At 43.8% G+C, this 7,895-nt stretch overlaps 1 pseudogene; it reads left to right on the forward strand.

Annotated features, from left to right (window-relative positions):
• The first annotated feature begins 3,682 nt into the window (after nt 1–3,682).
• On the forward strand, nt 3,683–7,347 carry LOC104416217 (annotated as a pseudogene).
• Nucleotides 7,348–7,895: the final 548 nt, after the last annotated feature.

Below are 7,895 nucleotides of genomic sequence, written 5' to 3' on the forward strand. Positions count from 1 at the left end.
CCTAGATTCTTTGATTGCGTAGAAAGTGAGATATACTCACATACCTCATTTGGTTTTTAACCGACCCCATAGGCTAGTGGCAACTCATTCTTTTAAAAAATTTCATACCTTCAATTTGAACACCCAATATCATGCGAGGTATAGATTGGGAGAGTCCATGCCTGATCATGAGCTATAGGCATGATCTTTAGGCAATACCCCTAAACCTATTTCTACCTCTCGAGGGATAAGTTGCAACACATGTATATGAAGTACATGCAATCCATGGTCATTGTATATGTTCTAGAAAGTGAACAATCGAACAATAAAATAAATGGAATAAGAAAATAAATTGAATATCATATTTACGTAATTTAGTCATAATGACTTACGTCCACAGAACGAATAGCAATGAATTCTATTATAGATCAAGCAATACAACGAAGGTTATACTTGAGTCACTCAAACACTTTCGGTGTTTCTCAAATCTCAATTACATCCAATAACGTACGCAATATTTAGTCACGCAATTCTTTGCAAAATAATCTCTTAATCTTGCAAAAGTATTAAACAAATCTTAATATAAGATTTAGCGACTACAAATACTAATCTTTCTTGGATGTAATTCACAAACAATAATCTAGGTCAAGTACTCACTTGGAAACGGCACTTCGATATTTCAAATTAGCCAAATTACCAAAGTTTTCTTTTTAGGCTAAAAGTCAAGACATATTTTCAACAATTTCCACATTGGCTCAACATTAAAGCCCAATTACAATTGCTTTATAAAATCCGAACTTCGGTCTAATCCCTCATAACCCCTTATGAGCTCAACTAGGGGTGTGCATGGTCCGGGTGGGCAGTTCCCGACCTAGAACCGAGAACCGCCCGTTAAGAATCGATTCTAGAAAATTGGAACTAGGAATCACCCACTAGTTGCATGGATCCACCCGAGAATCGAACCACTGGTCTAGTCCAAATCCTAGGTGAATCCATAGAACCAGTCCAACCTTCGCGCCTTCCCCTTTTTGCCCTCCTCGCATCTACTTATTATAGTTCTCCCGACCATGATAGTTTTATTCTCCTCAAGTGCTAGTGCCACGGCGGCGATGGTTGCAACCCTCGTGCCGCTTCCGTCCCAACCACCACCACCACCTTCGCCACCACCTCTACCATCTCCCATTCATCCCTCAAGAGTGGCAATGAGGAGGACAATGGGGACGATGAGCCATTCTTAGACTTCGAGTTCGCCCTTGTCCCTGAAAATGAGGACGATGGAGGGAGACTTGAGAAGGGGGAGGAGGAAGAGGGAAGGTAGAAGCGAGACGAGCTCAACAACGAAGAGGATGATAGTGACAGTTAATGCGAAGGTGGCGACAACGTGGAGAGAGAGTTCAAGTTCGAGGAGGGAAAAAGAATCAACTCACTGTTTCGCCGAGTTCAAAGTAGGACTCGAAAGGGAGATGACTAGATCCGGAGGTGAATTGGAGAGGAAAAGAGAGCTCAGGGAGATTTTGAATTAAAGAGAGACGAGATGGAGTTAGAGAGTAGTGAATTGAGACAAGATGGTAATTGGATCCCTAAATTTTAGATTTTCTAATTTTGATTTTTTAAATATTAAAAATTAATATATTATTATAATATAACCGATCCAGTCCGAGTGGGTGGGTGGGCGGATCCACCCATGAAACCAAGAACCGGACCGGTATCCATAGGTTCCCATAAATTGGAACCGAGAATCGACCAGTTCCTTGAAGAACCACCGGTTCCAAGCAGTTTTGGTCCAGTTTCGGGTGATCCGGTGAGTCCTGGTTTTTTTGCACACCCCTAAACTCAACCACTATAGACATCTTTCGATTCTAAGCATTGCTTAAACTTCACTATAACCGTAGACCTCATTAAAACTCCAATTTTACATCCACTTTTAATACTGCACAATGATTTTTCAACATAACCTTCTCAACTATAGATGTAAAACGACTTTTGCATCCATATATGTTAACAAATCGACATAGATCTTGTTAAACTTAACAGTTATAACAAAACTCAACATTTATAACAACCGTCGTCTCTATAGGCTTAATCTCATTATAAGTATTATCTCCATCGATTATCACACTAGTACATTCTACTTCAAGTGTTTCTAGTTACAACTCCACCTTAAACAAAACACTGTTCAGATTCATATAGACACTGCCACAAACACTCATATTTTGAAATATTGAAGATTTGTCAAAACTACATTTTCTGCTGATAATAAATGACAAATTCTAATTCACAACACAGCATTGGCTCTCATCCTGCTTGCATATCTTTTGACTATCCGCGGACTCCCCATCCCTTGCCCGTCAAATTAAGTCAATTGTGGGCTTTCCAAGAAACGCGTTTACCCTTGCGTGCCTCGATTTCGATGTAACCCTAGTATGCACTCACAAAATATCTTGCATTGGTCCACAATCAGCCATCGTTTTGCATTGGATCTCTCCTATGCGTGAGTCTTTCGGGTTGTCCTTTCTTATAAACCTGTTAGCAACTTCCGTGTCCCACAATCACGCGGTGGCCTATGAAGCACAAACACGTTCTGCAACCTTCCGTGTCTTGTCAGACATGTGTTGGGGTGTCTGGCATGCTCCCAACATGCTTTGACACGTTTGGGCACGCGGTCAACACATGTTGGAAAATCCGACATGTGGTCAACTTTCTCGATACGTTTCGACTTACATGTTCGAAATTGCAAGAGACTGGGTTTCTGGAGTGGGTCTGCAAACGTGAAGGGAGAGTGAATCGTTGTAGAAGGCAATGGAGGGTGGAGATGAGGGCAAGGGAAGGAAACGTGGTTGCAAGGTGAGGCCACAGCGGTGAGGCCGCGACTGTAAGAGAGGGCTAGAGAAAGAGAGAATGAGGTGACTGAAAGGGTCGTGACTGCAATGCCGTGATGGAGGGTTGGAGACAAGGCTCCGACAAAAAGGAGGGAGGGCCAGAGGCAAGGCAATGAGCGCTTGTGATAAGACGACCAAGAGATAGTACATATTGAGAGGAAGAGGATCGTGCAATGAGGAGGAGGGAGCGGCTAGCATTTTCCGAGGGATTCCAAGGTTGCTTTTTTGCTTTAGGAATAAGAGTAGAAAAAAGATTAAGAATGGGGATGCCGTGCAAAGAGGAGGAACCTAGAAGGAGGAGACGGCTAGGGTTTAGGTTTCCAAGGAATGGCAGAAAAAAAAAAAGGGGGTACCGTGAAGGAGGAGGCGGCTAGGTTTGGGTTTCCAAAGAAGGGCAAAAAAAAATTAAAAAATGGGGTGCCGTGCAAGAAGAAGGAACCTAAGAGGAAAAGTAGGTGGCTAGGGTTTGGGTTTTCAAGGAAGAGCAAAAAAAAAAAAAAAAATGATGGTGCCAGGAAGAGCAGAAAATAATTTAAAATGGGGATGTTTGTCCAATTTGGCAGGATTTGTCTTTTTTTCTTTTCTTTTTTGGAGGAGGGAGGATAGAGGGTGGAGGGTAATTTCAAGAAAGGAGATGAACAATGTTGAATAATGATAAATGCTAATTACCATAAAAGATCGTAAATTTATTTAAATTAGTCGACTCTACTCTTTATTTTTGGAATAATTATATGTATATAAAAATATTTATTTATTATATAACGCGTTATTTAATATAACGTGTTATAACGTATGAGAATTCTCTATTTTGTTTATAATATCCATATCGATGCTACCGTGCTCGACTCACTGCTTAACTCATGCGATAGTGGGTATTTTCTCAGACATCATTCCACAAACTCCAAGATTGCTTTTTTCGTTGCTTTCGCAACACAATCAGAGTTTCTCTCTGTCGGCCCTATCTGCGCGTCTCTTCCCATCGGTGAGGAGTGGTGACTCCTTCCGCTCCTAGGCCACCTCGAATCGCCCGAGCAATGGCCTCCGCGAGGCGAAGAAGATATCCTTCCCACACTTCGATTTCGATCCACGATCAACCCAGCTCCTTCGGGATTAATCAGTCAGAGCTCACAAGTCTGGTCAACGAGAAGGACCTCGGCGACCTCCAGAGAAAATACGGCAGAAGGGGAATCGCCCGCGCCCTTAATACTGATGCCTTGAGAGGAATCAGCGGCGAACCGGATGACGTCACTCGCAGGCAAAACGCATTCGGTGTCAACACATTCAAGCGGCCCGCCAAGGGCTTCTTCCACTTTTTGCTCGAGGCTTTCAAGGACCTCACGCACCTGATTCTTCTTGTTTGCGCTGGGCTTTTGCCCGGGCTTGCGATCAAGGAGAGCGGGCTCAGGGAAGGCTGGTACAGCGGCGGGAGCTCGTTCCTCTCAGTTCTCCTCGTGATTGTGGTGTCCGCCGTGTGCAAATACCAGCAGAACCGGCAGTTCGATAAATTTTATAGGGGCTACCGGTAATATTCTCTTTGATGTGATCAGAAAGGGCCGGCGGCAGCAAGTGTCCAGATCCAATATCGTCGTCGGAGATGCCGTTTGTCTGTGGCCCGGCAATCAAGTCCCGGCAGACGGTCTGTACCTCATTGGGCGCCGCTTGTGGGTATGGACGAGAACTTGTACTGTTTCGATCGCATTAGTTTCGCGTATTAACTCATGTTAGTTTCCTCCAGAAATATTTAGTATGAGTATTACCAAGTTCGAGCCCAGTTTGATTAATTAGTTTAGTAATTCGTTTAAAGAAATGTAAAAACGTACGATATTCTGTTTGATACTGCACACTGTCATTTTCATAATTTTAATTCTATGACAAAGAGGAAAGTAAGGGTTTTAATTTGTAATTCCAGTCGTCGGAGAACAAACTTTGTTAAAAAATTTTACTGGAAAAAGTATACTTAAACATAATCCATTTCTTCTCGGGTTAATATTTATTCAGGTTTCATTTTCTTTGTTTCAACTTGAGACTCCGCATTCTAGCGTCCCTAAATCATGTGCAACGTTTGTATTATCAATTTAGGTTGACGAATCAAGCATGACCGGGGAGAGTGATTGCGTAGAAGAGAAGAACGATCAGAATCCATTTCTGTTCTCTGGAACAAAGGTCGTTGGTGGGGATGCTCGGATGCTGGTCACAACGGTTGGGATGAATACAAAGGGCGGCCAGATGATGAGTTCAGTCAACCACGACAGCAGCGACCAGACCCCTTTACAGGCTCGGCTCAACAAGCTCACCTCGTCGATCAGCAAAGTCAGCTTGGCGGTCAATTTTCTGGTTCTCGTGGTCCTGCAAATTCACTACTTCATGGGAAAAAAACAGGACGCGAACAGGAAACAGGAATTCGTTCCAGGGCAAACGATGGGTGACAACATCATGAACTCTGTGGGGGGGAAAATTGCAGCCACAGTGACAATCATATCTGTCATGATTCCCGAAGGATTGCCAATCGCGGTAACACTCACTCTTGCTTATTCAATGAAGAGAATGATAAGGGATAAGGTGATGGTGAGGAAGCTTTGGGCCTGTGAGACAATGGGGTCGGCCACCACTATTTGCATCGACAAGACCGGCACTCTCACGATGAACCAGATGAAAGTGAAGGAATTCTGGGTCGGCCGAATGTCCGTGGCAGAAAACGGGTGCTTCCCTGTCTCCAAGTTTGTCCTGGATTTGATTCGGGACGGAGTTGCTTTGAACACCAAGGGCAGCATCTATGAGCCATCTTCAGAATCGGTGTACAAGTTCTCTGGTAGTCCCATCGAGAAAGCGATTCTTTCCTGGGCAGTTTCACAATTAAGCGTGGACATGGAGGAGAAAAAGAAGAGATGTGAAGTCATCCGAGTTGAAGCCTTCAACTCGCAGAAGAAGACAAGCGGTGTCCTAATAAAGAAGAGCATGGATGACACATATCATGTTCACTTGAAAGGAGCGGCAAAGATGATCTTGGTGATGTGCTCAAGCTTCTACAACTGGTTGGGGGTGAAGGAAAATTTGGACGAAGGTAAAAGGATGAGATTCAAGGAAATTATCCACGAGATGAGGGTGAGCGGCCTCACGTGCATCGCTTTTGCTCATAAACAAGTCTACGCAGAAGCAGCCAAAGAAATAGAAGACCGGAAAACGATCCAAGAAGACAGCCTAACATTACTAGGACTCGTTGGTATCAAGGAACTGTGCCGTCCTGGTGTGGAGACCGCGGTCCAAGCTTTTCAAGACGCGGGAGTGAACATCAAGATGATAACAGGAGACGGCTTCGTCCCTGCTAAGGCCATCGCCACAGAGTGCGGGATTATCAGGTCCGAGAAACGTCCCTCCAAAAGTGTCATCTTGAAAGGGAATGATTTCCGCAAGTGCATGACTATGAGGCCTGGGATGCTAGACAAAATCGAGGTCATGACGAGATCCTCGTCTCTCAATAAGCTCCTCATGGTTCAATCCCTGAAGAAGAAAGGCCACGTGGTCGCCTTCGTAGGGGACGGCATAAACGATGCACAGGCCCTCAAGGAAGCCCACATCGGGGTCTCGATGGGCATCCAAGGCATTGAGGTTGCCGAAGAGAGCTCGGACATTGTCATCCACAGCGACAACTTCGCCTCTGTGGCGGAGGTGCTGCGTTGGGGTCGATGCATCTATGATAACATCCAGAAGTTCATCCAGTTCAAGCTCACAGCAAACGTCGCGGCCCTTTTGATCAACTTTGTGGCCGCAATCTCCTACCGTGACGTCCCTTTGACAGCCATCCAGCTCTTATGGGTGAACCTGATTGTGGACACGCTTGGCGCCTTCGCCCTGTCCACAGACCTGTCCACAGAGCAGACCAGGGAGGTCATGAAAAAGCCCCCCGTGGGCTGGACCGAGCCACTCATAACAAACGTCATGTGGAGGAATTTGGTGGGACAAGCAATTTACCAAGTGGCTGTCCTCCTCACTCTACAATTCAAGGGTGAATCGATCTTCGGCGTGGACGAGGCGGTGAAGCAGACGCTGATATTTAACGTGTTCGTCCTGTGCCAGGTCTTCAACGAGTTCAACGCGAGGAAGCTTGCGAAGAAGAATATATTTGAGGGCATTCACAAGAACAAGCTGTTCCTAGGGATCATCTTCATGACGGTGGTCCTCCAGGTGGTGATGGTCGAGTTCCTGAAGCAGTTCGTGGTCACGAAGAGGTTGAGCTGGGGACAATGGGGTGCATGTGTCGGGATCGCAGCCGCGTCTTGGCCTATTGCTTGGGTTGTCAAGTGCATTCCGGTCACGCGTACGCCAATCTTATAACTAGTTAAGAAAATTATGCACAGAGAGCAGTATATTAGGCTCAGGAACGGCAATTGTTTTTAACTCAATTCTTCATAATGTACTGGTGTATTGAATTTCTCTTGACGCAGCGTGATTTTTTTTTTTTTTTTTTTGGGGTCCTTTGACCTAGAAAAATGAAAAGAATGTGCAATGAATCAATGTAATTTTTCCAATTCAAAGAAAGCATTCATTCAGAAAATAAGAAATGAGACGAGAGACCTTAATATAGCCAAGAACATGAAGAATAAAATTGTGAGAAAAATGCAGGAGCACAAATAGAATGAATTAGTACAAATTTAGTTCTTCGCTACATCCCTCAAAGTCGTTGTAACCATAGTTAATCCGTTACACAACTGACATCACCCTCTCTTCAACTCAAGCTATATGAAGATATTGTCTCTATTGGAAAAAAAAAAAAAAGTCAACAAAAAAAATCAACTAACACAATAAAAGCGATTACCTAAGAATATACATAAAATTACAAGCGCGCAATAAACAAATCTATAACTTCACAATGATCCGAATACAATCACAAGAAAAATATTCTTGTTTTATAGTGTTAATGTTAATTGTCTTCTCAAAGTAGAAATTGATAGTAGAATCATTCTCTTTTTTGAACCTTCTTTTCTATCTCATATATATATATAGAGTTATGCAAAAGTTATTTTATAACTTCCTTGAAAG

This window comes from Eucalyptus grandis, chromosome 8 (assembly GCF_016545825.1).
Source record: "Eucalyptus grandis isolate ANBG69807.140 chromosome 8, ASM1654582v1, whole genome shotgun sequence".
NCBI classification, from domain to species: domain Eukaryota; kingdom Viridiplantae; phylum Streptophyta; class Magnoliopsida; order Myrtales; family Myrtaceae; genus Eucalyptus; species Eucalyptus grandis.